The 21991-nt window shown below is 36.1% G+C and overlaps 1 pseudogene; it reads right to left on the bottom strand.

Moving 5' to 3' along the window:
- Positions 1-3095: 3095 nt before the first annotated feature.
- LOC133072717 (ataxin-3-like) lies at positions 3096-4157 on the bottom strand (annotated as a pseudogene).
- Positions 4158-21991: the final 17834 nt, after the last annotated feature.

The raw sequence follows: 21991 nt of genomic DNA, 5'->3' as shown, positions 1-21991 counted from the left end.
ATTTTTTCATGTCCAATTCTTTTCTTTTTTTAATTTAATTTTTAAAATGTTTTTCATTTATTTATATTAGTTGGAGGCTAATTACTTTACAATATTGTAGTGGTTTTTGCCATACCCAGTTCTAACTGTAGCTTCTTGACCTGCATACAGGTTTCTCAGGCGGCAGGTAAGGTGGTCTGGTATTCCCATCTATTGAAGAATTTTTCACAATTTGTTGTGACACACAAATTCAAAGGCTTTAGCATAATGAAGCAGAAGTAGATGTTTTACTGGACTTCCCTTGCTTTTCCATGATCCAGTAGATGTTGGCAGTTTATCTTTGGTTCCTCTGTCTTTTCTAAATCCAGCTTGTACATCTAGAAGTTCTTGGTTATTGCACTGTTGAAGCCTAACTTGGAGGATTTTGAGCTAGTAAGTATCATACTGTTTTGATTACTTTAGTTTCATAGTTTAGTTTGAAATCACGGAGCATGATACCACCAGTTTTCTTCCAATTACTTCAGATTGCTTTGGCTAATCGGGGTCTATACAAATGTTACAATCGTTTGCTCCAGTTTTGTGAAAAATGCTATTAGTTTTTTGAACAGAATTACACTGAGTCTGTATATTGCTTTGAGTGGTGTGGATACTTTAACAGTATTTACTCTTCTAATCCATGAGCATGGTATATCTTTCTATTTGTGTCATCTTAAATTTCTTTAAATGAGTGTCTTAGCTTTCAGAGTATTGCTTTTTTTTGCCTTCTTGAATAATTGAATTGTGTTTCTTAAATTTTCTTTCTGGTAGTTTATTATTAGTGTATAGATATGAAACAGATTTTTGTACACTGTATATTCTGCAATGTTACTGAATTGATTTATTAGCTATATTAATTTTTGGTGAAGCTTCTAGTGTTTTCTATGTATAGTTTTGTGTCATCTCTGCACTATGCCAGTTTTACTTCTTAATTACTAATTTGAATGTCTTCTCTTTTTTTCATTTCTTGTGTAATTTCCATGGAGAGAATTTCAATACAATGTTGAATAAAAGTGGCAAAAGTAGGCATCCTTGTCTTGTCCTTGATCTTAGAGAAAAAGCTTTCAACTTTATACCATTTAGTATGATGTTAGTTGGGAATTTGGCATATTTGGTTTTTTGTTATATTGAGGTTTTTATTATATTCATTTTGCTTCTTCTGTATCCACCTCATTGAGGGTTTTTATTGTAAATGGAGGCTGAATTTCATTAGATATTTTTTTCTGAATCTGTTAAGATGATCATATAATTTTATCCTTCATTTTGTTCATATGGTATATTATGTGATTGATTTGCAAATATTGAACAATCCTTTTATTCCTGGAATAAATCCCATTTGATCATGGATCTTTTTAATGTATTGTTAAATTTAGTTTCCTAATCTTTTGTTAAGAATTTTTTGCATCTATATTCATCAGGGATATATTTTTTGCATCTATATTTATCAGGACTGCAATTTCCTTTTTTTATTTTAAGTATTTTTCTATAATTTTGTAATCAGGATAATATTGGCTTGATTATGAATTTCGAGGCCTTGCTTCCTCTTGATTTTTTGAAATAGCTTAAGAAGAATAGACGTTTTCATAACTTTTTTTGTAAACATTTTGTAGAATTCACCTATGAAGCTATTTGGTTCTGTACTTTTGTTTGTTGGGAGTATTTTGATTATTGATTCAATTTCACTACTAGTGTATTTTATCCTGTTCATATTATCTATTTCTTCCTGATTCAATCTTGAAATATTGTACATTTCTAGGAATATATACATTTCTTCTAGATTGTTTAATTTGTTGGTATGTAATTATTCATAGTATCCTGTTAATATCCTTTGTATTTCTGTATTCTCAATTACAATTGCTCTTCTTTCATTTCTGGTTTCACTTACTTGAGGCCTTTTCTCTGTTTTTGTCTTTTTGAAGAGTGTGGCTAAAGCTTTACCAGTTATGTATATCTTTTCAAGCAACCAGCTCTTCATTTCATTGATTTTTCCCACTGTTATTTTAGTTTCTATTTCATTTATTTCACTCTTATCTTTGTTATTTATTTCCTTCTACTAATTTTGAGCTTTATTTGTCTTATATTTCTAATTCCTTTAGGTATAAGGTTAGACTATTTATTTGAAAAATTTTGTTTATTTGTTTTCTGAAGTAGGCTTGTATTCCTGTACTCTTCCCTCCTAAAACTGGTTTTGCTGCCTCACAGATTCTGGAATGTTGTGTTTCTATTTTCATTTGCCTTCAATAATTTCTTATCATTTTTTATTTCTTCAGTGACTCATTGGTTGTTTAGTATCATGTTGTTTATCCTCCCCATATTTGTAACCCCCTTCCCCCAGTTTTCTTTTTTTTCACACATGAACAGAATTCTCATTTATTCTCAAGTACTTGGGCAGAGCTGATTTCAGAGTTTAGAAATGCACCAGAATCATGAAATAATGATCCCTTCTTAGAGGGCTTAAAAACTCAAGAAACATTACCATCTTTCAAAAGAGCTGTAGAAAATGATGACAACCAAGTAGCAGAAAAACTGCCAGCAGAGAAAATAGCATAAGAAAACACCCGAGCTCATGTACATAGTCAGAGGGAACAAACGTATCCTTCTGAAACCATGACTATTATCGACACAGAGGCGAGGCACTGTCCCACAAGGTTAATTTGGTTAAAGAGAAATAAGAGCAAGTATTAGAGGATAAATGTAAGCCAAATTCCCTATGCGGAAATGAGGAAAAGATGGCAAAATGTGGGGAAATTCTGTGGCCAGAGCTAGTTATAATTAGTTGGTCTGCAAAAAGATCCAAGAAAAATGCCCTAATTTTTGATGAGTTAGATATTGCACATTCAAAAAACAGACAAACAAAAAAGAACACTTAGAAAATTATTTTAAATTTAATTGTTTAATGCCTCTTTGACTACTGTTTGGAAGATCATTATCTATAACTGATGTATTATTCACCCACTCATCTTTTTGTTTGCAAACCATTTAAGTCTTATTTCCTCTGTTGAAAATTTTTCTCTTTGACACTTTATCAAAATACACCCTATGCTGTAATCACACAGGACAATATTGGAAAGACTGAATATCTAAATGATTTGTGAAAGATAGTTTTCCCCTTCCATTTTTAGATTACTTCTAACAGTTCCTAAAGACATCATCACAGCTGCCTGAAGCATGTCTTCATTCATAGAATCACCTAGATCACTGATAAGTGCTCCTGAACTTGTGCTCAGCTTTTCACACGAATGTGTAAGCTGTCCTGGTGGATCTAGTTGCTGCTGCTACTGTTGCTGATTTCAAAGTAGGCTTCTCATCTCTTCCATAGCTCTTCTAAAGTAAAATGTGAAACTAATGTCTGTGGAATATCTTGACATGTATTACTGGAAATGTCTTGCATACTGTGCTTAATAGCCCTGCGGAGATCTGCTTTTTCACCTTCCATGTCAATTCTTGGCGACTTGGTCCCAGAGCCTTTTGCAAACCTGCTCATCTTTGTCTAACATTACTGACCCATAATTTATTCTAAGACATGCTCTAGACCTGTTTTCTGTACTCTCTGTTCTTTGAGTTGTGCTAATTCTTCTCCAATAAGTTTTGGTTGATGCATTTGTTGGACTCTGATCTTCTGCAGTAGTTGGTCACAATCTGACAGATCATCCTTAACAACAAATATAGAATAACCTTCCTGTTATAACTGAGCCAAGAAAAGCGCAAGGAAAGTGATCTTAATTCCTGACCCGTCAAGAGAGACTTCAAGTTGAACCACTGTTTTCCTAATTTTCTAACTATAAACCAGTATTTTTTTATAATTGCATATAAATTATCTTTCATTTTGAGGGTTGATCCAGAGCTTCTGACACTCTGGACTGCTAAACAGGATTAGTTCTAAGCCCCAAACTTTCAAGGCATTGCTTATAACTTTAATAGAGAAAAAAGCTCTGTGGTCCATATTTCCAGAAGGCTGCTGCAAAAATGTGTGATAATCTTCACCAGTACTTCTCCTGCCATTTCTCATTGTCTCTTACTCATCTAGCTGGTGTGCAACTGAAGATAATTCCCCAGGTCTGAAGTATTCTTCTTGCAACAGGTTGTTCAAGCAAAGTTGAGCACAAAGTGAGCCTTCTTATTTTGTAAAAGATGGACTCCATCTTGATTTGTCTCCAGTTTTATTCTTGTAATTGATGTCTCGTTTCATGTGATTGTGTTCAGAAAAGATGTTTGATATGCCATCAGTGTTAAATTTATGAGATACGTTTTTTGGCCTAGCATTCGATCCATCCTGCAGAATGCTTCATGTGTACTGAATGTGTATTCTGCTGCTCTTAGATGAAATGTCCCATATATTTGGATTAAATCAATCTGCTTTTATGTGTCATTTAAGGCCAGTGTTCTTTGTTGATTTTGTTTCGATGGTCTACCCATTGATGTAAGTAGGATGTTAAATTCCCCTGCTATTATTGTATTATTCTCAATTACTTCCTTTATGTCTGTTTATACTTGCTCTATGTATTAGGAGCTTCTATGTTTGGTGCATAATTATTTACAATGTTATAACCTCTTGTTTGGTTGTTACTTTTATCACTATGTAATATCCTTTTTTTGTATCTTGTTACAGCCTTTGTTGTAAAGTCTATTTTGTGGAACTGAGTATCCCTACCCAAAATTTCTTTTTGTTTCCATCTCTTCCCTTTCAATCTACATGTGTATTTAGTTCAGAACAGAGTCATTTGTAGAATGCATATAGTTTTTATTTTTTTATCCATTTATTCTTGTTATGTCTTTTGCTCAAAGCATTTAATTATGGGCTTCCCAGGTAGTTCAACTGATAAAGAAATCTGCCAGCAATGCAGGAGAGCTGGTTCAATTCCTGGGTTGGTAAGTTCCCCTGGAGAAGGAATAGGCTCCCCACTCCAGCATTCTTGGGCTTCCCTGGTGGTTCAGCTGGTAAAGAATCTGCTTGCAATGTGGGGGAACTGGGTGGGAAGATACCCTGGAGGAGGACAAAGCACCCACTCCAGTATTCTTGCCTAGAGAATCCCCATGGACAGAGGAATCTGGTGGGCTATTCAACTTTGCTTGAATAACCTGTTGCAAGAATACTTCTGTAGCCCAAAGAGTTGGACATGACTGAGTGACAACACACACACCTTTAAAGTTATTATTGCTGGGTATGGACTTATTTCCACTTTAACTGTTTTCTGAGTGTTTTGTAATTCTTCTCTGTTATTTTCTTCTCTTGTTCTCTTCTTTGGTGATATGATGACTTTCTTAGCATTGTATTTATATTCCCTTTTATTTATTTGTTATATTTGTTGTGGGTTTTCATTTTGTAGCTCCCATGAGGTTTTTGTCTAACAACCTATGTATAGTCTATTTTAACTTGATGACTGTTGAAGTTGGAGTGGATTCCAAAATCACTACATTTTTATGCCAACCTCATGTTTTTTTCCTTAATTAAGTTCAGTGAGATTTTTGTGACCATGACTTTGAACTCTTTAATATATTAAATTGTGTATCTCCTTTTCATTTAGTTCTTTGTCTGAGTTTTTGTCTTGTTCTGTCTTCTTTGTTTGGAAGATGTTTGCCTCTTTATTTTGTCTCTCTGTATTTGTTTCTGTGTATTAGGTATACCTATTAGATAGTCATGAGGCTTGTTCATGTCATGACTGTTGTGCGTGCACTGAGAGCAAAGCTGGCTCCTTTGCAATTGGCCGTGAAGCTCAACCATAACTTTTGTGGGCTTGCTGCTGTGTGGATCTAGCCTCCCAGAAGGGGAGCTGCTTAGGAGGGCTGGTGGCATGAGCAAGCAATACCCCCCTCCGAGCTGGTGAAGGATCAGAGGTGCTTTGGAGATGCCAGCCATCGGGTGGGTGAATTGAGCAGGCCTAGTCCTCAAGGCAATGCCAGTGTGGTGTGCACAGTGTTAGCGAAGTTGATGGAAGTCACATAAAAGTTGCCCATCAGACTGAGCTGACTAGGTAGAAGGAGAATTTCAAAAAATGCACCTGTGAGCACTTCTATACCTGGAGGAATTTCTATCAGAGTCTGCCCCTATGGCACCCACCCTAAAACTAATCAGCGAGTCTCCTTCTCCTATGATCCAGGTGCTTTTCAAGCTGTTGCCTTTGTATTGGGATTTGAAGCAAGTTTTTGTGTGAGCCCTTTAACAGAGGAGTCTTGGTTTCCCATGGCAGCTCTTCCAGATGTAAATTCTGATAGTTTTCAGAGTCAAATATTACCGAGGCTTGTCTCCTCCTCTGGGGAGCCTGATTGGGACTCGGATCCCTTCTTTCTCAAGGGTCCTCCACATTTAGAATATTCCCCCAAGTGTGAGTCACTGCTCTGGAGGTATTGGTTCTGACTGTACCACATCTCTGCCCCTCCTCCCCATCCCCATGTGGCTTTTATTTGTATCCTTAGTTGTAGAAAACCTGTTCTGCTGGGCTTCAGCTTGTTCTCAGAGGTAGCTGTTCTATATGTTCTAGTTTTGGTGTTCACTGGGAGGGGGTGAGCTCAGAGTCTTCCCACTTTGCATGGGTTGATTAAAGATTGCTCTACAACTCTAAAGTTCTTAAATTCTGAGAACTTTAATTTTAATAATGCAAAAGATTGGATAATCTTATAGCTTACCTGGGGCAACTCTCTGCTTTTTCCTGGTAGGCCTGAAAGTCTGGTACTGACACTTGTCCAGGATAAGAATGAGATGTGCTAGCTGGTGAATTATAATGTGCTGCTTAGAGTTTGAAATTTCCCTGGAGGCCCTCAAGGTTAGTGTCTCTACATTTTTCAGAAATGCATTGATTGGGGGTTTATACCTGTGTACACCAGGTTATTCAGCCTGAATTTGCTGCAAGACCAGTGGGATATATAGATCTTGCTGGAAACTTTTGCCTGGGGCTTCCTGAAGGCAAGTTTCTTCATGCACATTTTTATTTCTATTCTGAAGCTGAAGCTTGATTTTGGTGACTAACCACTCCAGGTATCTGTACTCAAGAATTTCCTAGAATGTGAACTTTTAGGTGCTAATACTAGGAAAGTGCCAGGAATAGTAGGTTGATTAATGCAAGGTAAATTCTGTGCATCTGAGAAAGGACCCAGGAGTGAGGAGGATGTTTATAATCCTCTTAGGCACCCAAAGCCTGCCTGGGTAATTTTTCTCTGTTTTCTTTATCTTTATTTAAACCTTACATGAGTTCACCCTATGAAGCCTTGTGAGTCCTTGCAATGATCCTACTCTATGAAATAGATGAAACATTATAAGTTTTTAAAAGCAGTGCTCTGATTGGTAGACAGTGATAAGTAAGAATTTTGGTTTTTAGACTGTGAAGACTAATTAGACTATGAAGAAAGATTATTTACCAGTTTTCAAGAACACTGTTAATGATAAAATTTGGGACAACACTGTAGGTCTGTGACCTAAGAATTAAATGTGAGGGGCATGAATATGACTTGATGTGACAGCTTCCCTAAATATTAAGATCTGAAAGTTGATCACGGGACATACATTTATCCAAAGAAAATTTTCCATGAGTTAAAATAGGAAAACTATTTAAGAGAAGAATAATATTTTTACCCTAGGCCTAACATTTCAGCTGCACACTTTACTTATAGTGTTATGGCTATAATAATAGGATACTGGTTTTATCATCACATAGGATTTTAAAATTACTTTATCAAAGTTTTCCATGTACATTTTAATCTTTTTATTTACAACAGCCCTATGAGATAAATGAAGATGTTTCCTCTATTTTGCAATGAGGAAATAGACTTACAGGAACACGGATGGGAATATATTTCAAGATTCAGAGTTTGCTAACTGGTCTTCTCATAAATCCACTGAGTCTTATGTGTAAGAGCATGGTTCCATGTTACTGTTGTATATCTTACTATGTGCTTGCAAGTCTTTGTCTCAATGGATCTTGATACAAATTCTGTAACTTGGAATGAAAGGGAAGGAAGTAAATTAATATTCTTAGCTCCTCCACTATGTGTCAGGTCAATTTTTTTTTCTTTTTTGTAAATTGATATTTTCAGCTCCTTTGCTATATGTCAGGTTTATTTTTTAATTTTTCTTGTATTTTCTTTTCTGATAATAATTAATGGGCTTCCCTGGTGGCTCTGTGGTAAAGAATTCGCCTGCCAATGCAGGAGACATGGGCTTGATCTCTGGGTCAGGAAGATCCCCTGGAGAAGGAAATAGCAACCCACTTCAGTATTCTTTCCTGGGAAATCTCATGGATGGAGGAGCCTGGTAGGCTACTGTCCATGGGGTTGCAAAGAGTCAGACATGACTGAGTGACTGAGTATCTTACTTTAATATCAGAAATTTGATGTGAAAATGGAAAGATTACCCAAATCTTATGCATCTAATTGCAAGCTTTTTGGGAACTAGTTTTCCCTCATGACATTTCTATTTTTGGTACAATGGGGTTTTATTTGTTCAAAATTCATCTTCTTCCATTGTTTCCCTTTAATCCATAAATTAACTTCAACTCAGCAAATTCACTATGTATAAATTCTAAATACCAGTACATAAAATAATTTTCAAAACTTGAAAATACCCTCTTCTGTCCTTTAACTCTTCTCTTCTGAAAGCTATATATTCAAGTTCCTTTGACTGTGCCACATAAGACTCAGTTACAAGGCTATTTCCCATTGCCAAAAGCTCTCCTCTGGATCCAATTTAGTGAGTCAATGTCCCTCCTGCTATAGGTCACACAATCCTGCGTGCAGTCTTCTTGACATGCTCTGGGATATAATGAGACAATCTGCTATCTGAACCTTCTATGTCTGCAGTTTGGGAAATTATCTAAACTGGACTCTCAAATACGTGATAAGTCAGTGTTTACAATCTTGTGATGCTGAGTGAAGTCAGGGACACCAATGTCAATTTAAAGTTTTATATAGAGGGATATATATGTATGTGTGTGTGTGTGTGTGTGTGTATGTAATTATGTATGTTTCCTTATGTGTGCTTCCCTTGTGGCTAAGCTAGTAAAGAATCTGCCTGCAGTGTGGGAGACCTGGGTTGGATCACTGGGTTGGGAATATCCCCTGGAGGAGGGCAGGACAACCCACTCCAGTATTCTGGCCTGGAGAATTCCATGGGCTGTATAGTCCATGGGGTTGCAAAGAGTCAGACAGGATTGAGCGACTTTGACTTTCTTTTCACTTTCCTTATGTGTTAGTTGTCCAGTCGTGCCCAATTCTTTGTAACTCCATGGACTTTGCAACCACCAGTCTCCTCTGTCCATGGAATTCTCCTGGCAAAAATGCTGGAGCGGGTTGTCATTTCCTTCTCCAGGGGATCTTCCCAACCCAAGGATCGACCTCGGGGCTTCTTCATTGGCAGGCAGATTCTTTACCACTAAGCCACATGTATAAACAGATATAGATGTAGTGATGGATGGATATAGATACAGAGATGAGAGCTAGATGGCTAGATACTGGTGAACCAATCTGGGACATTATTTCACATCCATCTTCCATCTTGCCTTTTCCTTTAGTCCTCTATCCGTGAAAGACAAAACTTCCAGGAGAAAATGATGCTAAGCTTTATCTTCTGTTATAAAATGTGGAATAGTGGTAGTTCAAAAGACCTTTTACTGACAAATTAAGAAAATAATTTAAGAATTATAAAATCAATCAGAATTATAAAAGCAAAATGTCTTCATGAAATGTATGTGTTATACAAGCTTTAGCACTGAATTCTGCTTTAGCATAAAAGCACAACTGAAATTAAAGGTCACAGTAAAGAACAGCTGGATTTATAGTACAAATATTGTGAATAAACTGTTCATAGTATTTCACAATTATCTTTATGTACTCAAGGAGATGAAAATTTTGTTTCAGTCATTGTACTAAGAAAAATTGTAGCTTACTACATTTATATCTGTACATAATTAATTATACATAATTATGTCTATCTACTTATCTATTTATATATTTGCCTATCTTTTAACTGATGGTCATTGTGAATTGTTTTTTTCATTTTTGTTGTTGGAAAGACTAGAGGCAAACCTGATATTCAGAATCATCAAATGTTTAAGTGAAGATGATAGACATGTTCAGTTTTATTCATGGCTTTATCCATGTTTGAACAGAGGATTTCGATCCTCCATCCTGCTCTTCTCTCTGTTCTGGGAGGTGTGCTCCTCCATTTTCTGCATTTTTAACTTCTAATTGATAGAGTCCACCACCATCAGAGAGCCACCCCTTGTCAACTGGCTCTGTTGATTCCCAAATACTCAGAATGTCAATCTACCTGAAATCCCACACCTGCTGGGCTTCTTTCTCTTCTCCCCTCATTTCTGCAATGCCTTCTGGGGATACATCCTCAATAACTAGCTTGCCCATGTGTCCTTAACTCGAGCTGTGCTTCTGGAGACATAAAACAAAGGTATTATTTCCAATATCATATATGAATTTCATGATATATAGTCTCTATGTCAAATATAGCTTTTTAGTTTATTTTTTAAAGTTATTTATTTCAACTGAAGGATAATTGCTTTACAAAATCCACTGGTTTCTGACATACTGCAACGTGAATCAGCATAGGTATACATATATCCCCTCCCGCCCACCTCTGACCCTATCCCATCCCTCTAAATTGTAACAGGGCACTGGTTTGAGCAAATTGCCATGGCCATCTATCTTACAGATGGTAATGTATGTGAATCCATGCTGCTCTCTTCATTCGTCCCACCCTCTCTTGTACTCACAAGTCTGTCTCTATGTCTTCATCTCCATTGCTACTCTGCAAATAGTTTCATCAGTATCATCGTTCTAGATTCCATGTTTATGCATTAATATACAATATTAGTTTTTCTTATTCTGACCTACTTCATTTTGTATACTAGGCTCCAGGTTCATCCACCTCATTAGAACTGACACAAGTGCATTCCTTTTACCAGCTGAATAATATTCCATTGAGTGCATGTACTTCAACTTCTTTATCTCCAAAACATACAAGCAGCTCATGCAACTCAGTACCAGAAAAACAAACAACCCAATCAAAAGTTGGGCAAAAGACCTAAACAGACATTTCTCCAAAGAAGACATACAGATGGCTAATAAACACAAGAAAAAATTCTCAACATTGCTCATTATTAGAGAAATGCAAACCAAAACTATGAGATATCACCTTACACCAGTCAGAATGGCCATCATTAAAATGTCTACAAACAATAAATGCTGGAAAGAGTGTGGAGAAAAGGGAACCCTCTTGCACTATTGGTGGGAATGCAAATTAATACAGTCATGGAGAACAGTATGGAAATTCCTTCAAAAACTAATAATTAAGCTACCATATGACCCAGCAATCCCAGTACTGGGAATATACCCCAAGGAAACCACAACTGAAAAAGAAGCATGTACCCCAGTGCTCATTACAGCACTGGCTACAATAGCTAGGCCATGGAGACAACCTAATGTCCCTCAACAGATGATTATTTTATTTTTACTAATTGGTAATACTTACATTCATTGGTAAGAATGGGAAGGAAAGTGATGCCCTGGGAAGGACATAAAAAGAATCAGGAGGGTCACTTCTCTGACTATAACTTCTTAGCTTGTTGGCATTTGGAGCTCTATTAATGTTTCATATTTTGTACACACACACACACCCTCCCACAGCTGTGTATTTCACACTCTCAACAAAGATGGGGAGAAAGGTCCAATCTGAAATAGAAACAAATATACTTAATGCTTTTAAAAATTAATAACAATGCAACACTGGGTGGAAATGCAAGAACAAACTCAAGTAATATTTGCAGAGTACTTTGACTCTATACCCTCAAGCTAAAACAAACAAGCAGAAAAATGGTAATGACTGCTGGCTATTTTTTTCTTGCAGATATATAGGTTAGCCATTCTGAAGTGCCTTTTTGTATACTCTAGGACAGAACAAATAAATAAACATATTGTGGCTAATGGGAACTAGATTTCTCACTGTCAGATATGAAAATTATAAATATGAAATGAATTCTGCAGCATTAAGTTGAAATCAAAGGCACAGATATGAAATTATAGTTTTATTAGATGGAATAGTGGATAATATATATTTACATGTTTATATATATATATACAGATATAATTATATATAGATATAATTACATAGATCAATAGTTGTATGTGTATAACTACTCAGTCTCACTGTAGATATATAGATAAAGAGACAAATACATATTGAGTGTAGCTACCTATATCTATATGTTATGTATCTGATTCTGTTATCTCTCTATCAAGATATGTGATCTATCTATCATCTATCTATCTGTTTATCTATCTGTCTATCTATCTATCTATCTATCCATCTATCTATCAGCTCTGTTCTTTGAGAAAGGCCAGGGGAATGATGCCATAGTAATAATAAGGAAATATATCGCACATATTCACTAAAAAGAACCAGGGTTCCTTAGAGAAAAGGCTGGGGCCATGGCTGAGCCAGAGAAATGACAAATGAACCTGCAACATCTCTGTGCCACAACATAAGGAGATGCTTAAAGACAAGACACACACACACACACACCCCAGAGCTGGATTTAAGAGACTCCCATCAGATTATCCTGAGACAATCTGCATGACAAAATAAATTATACTAATTGATTATTACCTGTGAAATAAAATAAGAATCCACAAATTTATACTTACATAAGTAAATGGTAGGGAGCTTTTTCTTACAGTAAAATGCCAACTAATACTTACAGAAAGAAGGATAGAATTAGGGAACGATAACATGGTAACCATTGCAGTAATAATTGTTTTATGCAAGGCACATGAGTAGACGCTAAAACTAGAGAGAGAGTGTGTGATGACTAATAGGGCTTTTACATGTTATCAGAGTATCTATGTTATTTAGTCATCAAATCATGTTCAACACCTTTGTGACCCCATGGACTGTAGCCTGACAGGCTCTTGTCCATGGGATTATCCAGGCAAGAACCCTGGAGTGGATTGCCTTCCTTCTCCCAGAGTATCTACACATAAGTACTTATTTATTATAAAAGGAAAATGGAGTTTTATAGTGGAGAAATATGGCAGATATGGATCTAACCAAGTGGTTGATAAAATCTGTATTGAAACAAATTGATATTCTGTGACTTCTGATATGAGGCAATGAGAAGATCATTATACAATTTCTATGGTATTTCTGACAAACATGAATAAAATCTATTCAATGGTGAGAAAAAAGAAGACAAATTAAAATTGATGGGCATTTTAGAAATTAGTTTTCCTGTACTTATCAAAAACTCAAAGTCACTAAAGAAAGCAAAATTTAACACAATTCCAGATTAAAGAAAACAAGAGACCATAATAACTCAATGTAACTCAAAATCTGAAAGTTTATTTCTATAAAGAAAATTTTTGAAATACTTATTAAAATTTTGATAGTGATTATCTATTAGCAATACTGTTGTATCAATGTTAGTTTTCTTTTTTAAATTGTGCTGTGATTATGTGAGAATATCCTGTTGATTGAAGAACAGTATCTCTGTCATTTATTTTCAAAGTATATGCAGATGCATAATGTTTATATTTACCTTGCCATGGAAGAACACAAAGCTAAAGCAAATATAGGAAAATGTTAGCATGTGAAGAATCTTTGTGAAGTGTATACCGGAATTCTTTATTCTAGCTTTCTAATTTCTATATATGAAATCATGTACAATGAAAAAAATTGCATAACCTATTATTATACATCATTGATTTTCCAAAAATTTCCAGTTTATTGTACTTTAACACCATCATTATTTATTATTGTTGTTTATCAACAGAAGTTTTCTCTATGATTTTTGAATAATTTCCAGATTGCTTAGAAATTCTTCTCCAACTCATGATCAGATAAGTAATTACTGGATTTTATACAGAGGAGCCTGGCGAGTTACAGTCCATGGTGTTGCAAGGAGTTGGACACGACTGAGCACACATAGCACATATTTATCACTCTCCATCAAAATCAAGACATCTTAAAACAAAACAAAACAAAACAAACAAAAAAAAAGACATCTTGGCTGTAAGATACACAATTACATTGTGCACTCTTATGAAATAAAACTATGACATGCAATTATTGTAATGTGCATCACTCTTTTAATGATACTAAAATGTTGACATATATATATATATATATATATATATATATGATAGAATTGACAAAGTACATTATTTCCTTAATTATTTAGGAACATTCAACTTTGCAATTAATCTAAAATTTATTTCAGCATAAGTTATTACAGATTAATCTGTCTACTTTGTTATCCAATTATATATATTTTTCTAATATCTTCTACTCCTTTTTCATTTACTGAATCTCCCTTTGCCTTTTCATAGAGAAATGTAAACTATTAATTTTAATTGACTCAAATATTAATTTTACCTTTGCCAATTTGTATCATGATTTATGTTTTAATATCTATTTTTCAGTTCAGCTCAGTTCAGTCACTCAGTTGTGTCCGACTCTTTGCGACCCCATGGACTGCAGCACACCAGGCCTCCCTGTCCATCACCAACCTAGAGGTTACTCAAACTCATGTCCATTGAGTCGGTGATGCCATCCAACAATCTCATCCTCTGTGGTCCCCTTCTCCTCCCACCTTCAATCTTTCCCAGCATCAGGGTCTCTTCAAATGAGTCAGTTCTTTGCATCAGGTGGCTAAAGTATTAGAGCTTCAGCTTCAACATCCGTCCTTCCAATGAACACCCAAGACTGATCTCCTTTAGGATGGACTGGTTGGATCTCCTTGCAGTTCAAGGGACTCTTAAGCGTCTTTTCTAACACCACAGTTCCAAAAGCATCAATTCTTCCACACTCAGCTTTCTTTATAGTCCAACTCTCACATCCATACATGACCACTGGAAAAACCATTGCCTTGACTAGATGGACCTCTGTTGGCAAAGTAATATCTCTGCTTTTTAATATGCTATCTTGTTTGGTAATAACTTTTCTTCTGAGGACAAGAGTCTTTTAATTTCATGGCTACAGTTACCATCTGCAGTGATTTTGGAGCCCCCCAAAATAAAGCCTGCCACTGTTTCCACTGTTTCCCCATCTATTTGCCATGAAGTGATGGGACTGGATGCCATGATCTTAGTTTTCTGAATGCTGAGCTTTAAACCAACGTTTTCATTCTCCTCTTTCACTTTCATCAAGAGGCTCTTTAGTTCTTCTTCACTTTCTGCCATAAGGGTGGTGTTATTTGCATATCTGAGGTTATTGATATTTCTCCCAGCAATCTTGATTCCAGCTTATGCTTCTTTCAGCCCAGCGTTTCTCATGATGCACTCTGCATATAAGTTAAATAAGCAGGGTGACAATATACAGCCTTGACATACTCCTTTTCCTATTTGGAACCAGTCTGTTGTTCCATGTCCAGTTCTAACTGCTGCTTCCTGACCTGTTTACAGGTTTCTCAAGAGGCAGGTCAGGTGGTCTGTTATTTCCATCTCTTTCAGAATTTTCCACAGTTTGTGGTGATCCACACAGTCAAAGGCTTTGGCATAGTCAATAAAGCAGAAATAGATGTTTTTCTGGAATTCTTGCTTTCTCAACGATCCAACGGATATTGACAATTTGATCTCCGGTTATTCTGCCTTTTCTAAAACCAGCTTGAACATCTGGAAGTTCACGTTTCACATATTGTTGAAGCCTGGCTTAGATAATTTTGAGCATTACTTTACTGGCATGCGAAATGAGTGCATTTGTGCAGTAGTTTGAGCATTCTTTGGCATTGCCTTTCTTTGGGAAATATCTATTTTTCATTGACTTTTTTATTGCCTTTATTTCTATTTATATAGAAATATATAAATACAGTTTATTACTGTATATAATTGTAATTGTTCTCTCTCTCTCTTTTTTAAAATAAAACTAACATAATGCACGCTTGATGTGGACATTTGATTACCATCTACTCCTCTCTCTAGGAAGCCCAGGACTATAACACCTTGCTGTTATAGTCCCAATAGGCACCACAGTTTTCCTTGGGATTTGTTAGAGTGACCAGAGGCACACTTGGACCTCTGACCATCTTTCCACATCTACTAATTTAGTGTCATTGGATGGAATATTGAGCCCCTCTGGCAAAGTCTCGCTTCACTACTTCCTTTCTCCATGCTTCTGAGCAATTCCTTGAAAAAGATGGCCAGTTCTTCTAAACTATTGATCCAAGAAGAGAAATCTACTTTATCAGTATCGCAAATTTACCTCATCATCATAGTAAGCCAAAGAAGGAAGGGAACCAGTAAGTTCTGGGGATACAACTTAGTCTCCAAAGGAGTTCCTTGTTTTTGAAGCAAGATTCCTTATGCATGAGTTTCTACACATATGTAAAATATTAAGAAATAAACTATCATTAATAACAGCAAAAAAATGACACCAACATGAAATAATGCCAATAATAAAGACTGAGTCATCATCACCACCTCTCATATGAAACAGATTCATGTCGCTCACACACCTGTTTCAATGTCCCTAATGAGTTAGTAGACAAGGTCTTCTACTGATGAAGCAAAGGCAAGTGTTGGGTATGGGGAGCTTAATGGAGTCTTTGTAAAGGCTGTAGAAAGACAAAATGAATTTGATCAGCAGTGGGTGAGCAAACTACAGAATTACATGGAGTTTGTAGCCTTCAATTAAGAATAGAGTAGGCATTCAACTAACATTCAGTTAAAGACATATAGTGAATCAAACCACATCTTTAAGGTAAAGTTGTTTCGCTACCCTTCAGTACAGGTTCGGTTGCATAAAAGGCAGCCTTTTGTTTCCTTACATATCAGAAATCCTTTCTACAATGTGTGACTACATCCTTGAATACTTCAAAGTGGAAGGAAATTAACTTGGTTTCTGCAAAAACCATTTCAGGATTAAATAGTTCTTATTTTCAAACTTCATACTTTGATGGGAAATTATTCATTTAAAATTATTTCAATTAAATAATTTTTAAATGAATATTTGAAATATAGTTGGTTTACCATGCTATGCTAGTTTCTGGTGTAGAGCAAAGTTATTCACATGTAAAAGAATATAGGGCTTCCCTGGTGGCTAAGATGGTAAAGAATCTTTCCACAATGTTGGAGACCCAGGCCCAATCCCTGGGTCAGGAAGATCCCCAGGAAAAGGAAATGGCAACCCATTCCAGTATTCTTGCCTAGAGAATCCCATGGACAGTGTAGCTTGGCAGGTTACAATCTGTGAGGTAGCAAAGAGAAAGAAATGACTGAGTGACTAACACTTCACTTTTTTATATAAGAATATATACATGTATATATATATATATTCTTTTCCATTATGATTTATCACAGGATATTGAATATAGTTCTCTATGCTATACAGTAGGACCTTGTTGTTTATCCATCCTAAATATAATAGTTTCTATATGCTAACTTCAAACTCCTACTCCAACCCATCCTTAGCACTCTTGTTGGCAGCCACAAGTCTGTTCTCTGTGAGTTTGTTTCTATTTCACAGATATCATATATCACTTATGTGTGGAATCTAAAATACAAAACTATTCATTTAGAAACTTTTATCTATTGCTTCTGGATCTACTCCCTTGGACCTTTTCATTATTTATTGATTGCTTTATTTTGGTCTCTTTCAATAAGCAGATGTTGTTTACTTGTGACCCCACCTCATCACTTCTGTGGGGTGGGCAGAATCAGCTCTAGTTTAGGACACATGCTTTGTCCTTGAAGGGACGGTAGGCTCTGTTTGTGGCTCTTACTTGTTCAAGAATTATTCAAGTATAGGGTTTATTGTGATAAGTATTTAAACATATTTATCATTGTTTCTCATCTTTCCCATTCAGTTTCTTTAATATTTATTACATTCTTTCTTGATACAAAATGCTCAAACTAAGTTTAAAGATAATTTTAAAATAGAGGAAAAATGATTTTTCTAATAAATCTTAGTAGCAAACAAAAAAGAGTAGGAATGATGGTTCTAGGCATTCTTAGTGCCTGTAGCTATTTCTTCAATTCTCAGAAGTATATTTTTAAATTAACTGAATCATAAAGTGAACTGATGTCTTGAGAGGCAAAGGAAAAAATAGTTGTTATTGGTTAACATCTGAAAGAACTTTCTTATGTTTTATTTGCTTCCCATAGTGAATGAACCCAGGCTTGGAAAGAGAAGGTAACATACAGAGGGAGCACAATGCATAAACAACATACAATATAAATCAGCTCAAGGCCTATGTAGAAATTGTTTACAGTAATCCTGCTACAAGCCCAACAGAAAAGAAACAGTTTAAATTTATAGTACATTTAAGTTAATGTCGTTATACAGTCATTTAATAAAGAATTATAGCTTCAAGGTATAGCGTTAGTCTATACTATTTAGTTATAATTTACTTGGAAGTAATATAAAGCCTCCAGTGTATTTGCAAGATCAAGAGGATATATGGCACTAAGAGATACACAACCAGAGAGCCATAAAAGAAAGCTATTTGTACCTGAAGTTGAGAGATTTAGAACATAAGCTGCATTTACAGACATTTTTACCTTTCATATTGGGCTGAACATACCAGAATTAATTGTACAGACCTGAAAGAAACAGGACATTGAAGTATTCCCTGCAGAGAAAATCTGGAGAGCAGTGGCACTGAACCTAAATAATAAAAGATTCTACTCTTTGTCTCCATACAGTATTTTACCTATTCCAATCAATTCACTGCCTAAAGAAGAGACTTGGGAATATTATTCATCTCTTTTTTTCTTCACTGAGTAAAATAGAAACTCAGTGCCTTCAACCCAGCTTTCCTGATCCACCATGAATGGATGCTGCCTTAAACTTAAAGCCATCATTCCAGCCTTTTTGCCTGCTATTTGCCTGCACTAAGTCGACACCACAGCCCAACTTAGCCACTCAGCACCCAGCTCATCCTTCCTCCTGGACTAATCATAATTGTCCAAAAAAAAAATGACACCCAATATGAGAAAGAAAATCTCCGTATTTCACAATATTTTTGTTATTAGTACTAAATTTATTTGGATTGAATGAAAATTTAAATATGCTAAACATATCAGAAGCTTTAGGATAATCTTTGACATGCTCTGCGTTTGATGTGGTTTTACACCTAAATTTAAGCGTGTAAGGAACTTTCTCTCTCCCTACATACATGCACAAACACACACACCTGCATATTTAAATTGAAATATCTCAATGTTCTTTATTAGACAGAACTTTAAATTCCATGTGCAAAATGAAATGCTAGGAAGTCATTAAAGATGACAGTGCAGCAATATTTTGAAATATGTTTTTTCTGGGATAAATTCACTTAAATTATAAAAGTGTTCATCTCAGGTTATAGTTTTCAAGGCACTTTATTTTAGAGGAATCCTCTCTTCTCCTCATTGCAATAAAAAACTACAATTCATAATTAATATTAAAAGTATGTGATTATCATTTACAATATAGATTATACACACACAGAAATGAGTTAAATGTAAACAACTATTGTCAAAGTTTTGTTAATTTATCTTGTCTTCTGGTTTTGTTATTTTATTGATTTAGAACTCTTTCCCCCAATCTTATGGATATAGGTTTTTCTTAGAAGGAAGACACCCAATGTGATTTAGGCTTTCTGCACCATCTCCAGGATTCCAGGTGGGATCATGAATCAAGCGTAAACAATTCTGGCTCCATGGAGCCACCGGGAATCCTAGAGATGGTTGGTTAGAGATACACAGACTTCCCTGGTGGCTCAGACAATAAAGCGTCTGCCTACAATGCAGGAGACCCAGGTTCGATCCCTAGGAGGGGATGATCCACTGGAGAAGAAAATGGCAACCAACTCCAGTACTCTTGCCTGGAAAATCCCATGGACGGAGGAGCTTGGTAGGCTACAGCCCATGCGGTCGCAGAGTTGGACACAACTGAGCAACTTCACACACACACAGAGATGCACAGAGCCCCAGAATGGAGAAAGGTAAGGACATGTTGTCTCAAGCATCATTTAGAACTATTGCATTAGCCATGCCTAAAACCAGTCCACATCCCAGTGAAGGAAGTTAACATGGGGTCTTTCAAGTTGATAGGAGTTGAATTTGTATCGTTTGTAACTGGAAGTCATTGCCCATCTCTTATATTCAACTCTTTCAGTATCACATTGTTTTTGGTCCCATAGGAGAATAAAACTTTGATCCATGTGCCATCAATGTGTAAATAATAAATGAAGATATGTATGCTTTTAATTCTATCATGTTACTTTATATTTTGCCCTTAAAACTAGCTTATATGTAGTTTTTCCCTCTTGCCCAATTTTGTTAAATTTTCTCTAGTGTTCATTTTTTATCTTCTTTTTATAAAAACACTGATTTGAAAGGTTCATTCATCTCTCAAGCTGCTGAAATATTTCAAGTAACTTTTTTTAGAAAGGATATGTGGGTGTTATACTTTCATAGTCCTTGCTTGTCTAAATTCCTTTGTTCCCACACATAAATGATAGCCTCTCTGAGAATAGAGCATTTGCTTCGCAATATAAAGCCCTTTGAAGCTGTGGATATTAGGATTTGTGGAAGTCTGAATCAAACACTTTTCTTTTACAGAAACTTTATTTTCAGGGCTCTTGTAATTATTTCTTAATTACTTAATAGTCCTACATCTATTAATGGAATTGTCTTTATAATAAGACATACCTTAAAAGAAACTCTGAAACTTTGACTTCAATAGTGAATTCCATTGTTTTAGATAGAAATAGTAGTAATAGAGCATTAGCTTTTCCAGAGACTAATAAGGAATCATACCTTCACACTTTTCTTTTACAACCTGTCATAATTAATACTGATTAAAAAAACTGATAAATTCTGTACCTGATTCTAGTCATAATGAAGTATCTACCACCAGGCTAGCCATTCTGCCTTCAGAAAACATGCACCTGGGGAGGATATGAAGCAAGTCTCTTCAGAGGTTAGATGATAATGTGATCTCTGAGAATAGGAAACAGGCAACATATCAAAGTGACTTTTTGGCTAGAAGTACATTTCAGAATGAAGGGCAGGAAGGATATGCTTAACAGAACAAACAGTCTTATAGAGGTGAGGGGATGGAGAAGAGAGCTCTGGGATGTTGAGTTGCTGGCTTTTGTGCAGGCCTCTGAGTCTTCCCGACTCGATGGACATGAGTTTGAGTAAACTCATGAGTTGGTGATGGACAGGGAGGCCTGGCGTGCTGCGATTCATGGGGTCGCAAAAAGTCGGACACAACTGAGCGACTGAATTGAACTGAATTGAACTGAGTCTTCCCTGGGGGTCAGACAGTAAAGAAAATGCCTATAATGTGGGAGATCTGTGCTTGTGCCTAGGTTGAGAAGATTCCCTGGAGAAGGAAATGGCCACCCACTACTCCAGTATTCTTGCCTGGAAAATCCCATGACAGGCTACAATCCATGGGGTCATAAGAGTTGGACATGACTGAGTGACTAACACTTGGAGACGGGTGGCTCAGAATTACATAGATTTACCTCAAAGTCCCTGGCTGCACACTTAGCAGCCCATGAAAAGCAATGTCCCATGACCTGGAAGAGAAAGGCCTCTGGTAACTGTAAGAGGAACAGAAATACCAAAGACGGAAAACTGCAGAGAACAGAGGTGTGGGGATTGGATTCTCATAACACCTGGGTTATCAGAGGAGTTCCAAGTCAAACTCATGTAGACTTTATCTGTCGAGGCTTAAAAACAAGTATCAAAATGGTCAATGGAAATTAACTGACTTCCAGGAAAAAAATAACAATCAACAGCTTTTAAGGGCATAAAATACAAATCTCATTTCTTTAAAACACTATATGCAAAACTGGGTCTAATACTTTATATAGCAGGGAAACAGCATATAAGCAGACCCAGCAATGATGTTGTTTAGTTGCTAAGACCCTTCTGCAACTCCATGGGACTGTAGCCCACCAGGCTCCTCTGTCCATGGAATTCTCCAGACAAGAACACTGGAGTGGGTTGCCATTTCCTTTGCCAGGGGATCTTCCTGAAACAGGGA

Source organism: Dama dama, chromosome 18, assembly GCF_033118175.1.
Source record: "Dama dama isolate Ldn47 chromosome 18, ASM3311817v1, whole genome shotgun sequence".
NCBI classification, from domain to species: Eukaryota; Metazoa; Chordata; class Mammalia; order Artiodactyla; family Cervidae; genus Dama; species Dama dama.
This window is presented reverse-complemented; position numbering and strand designations above follow the sequence as displayed.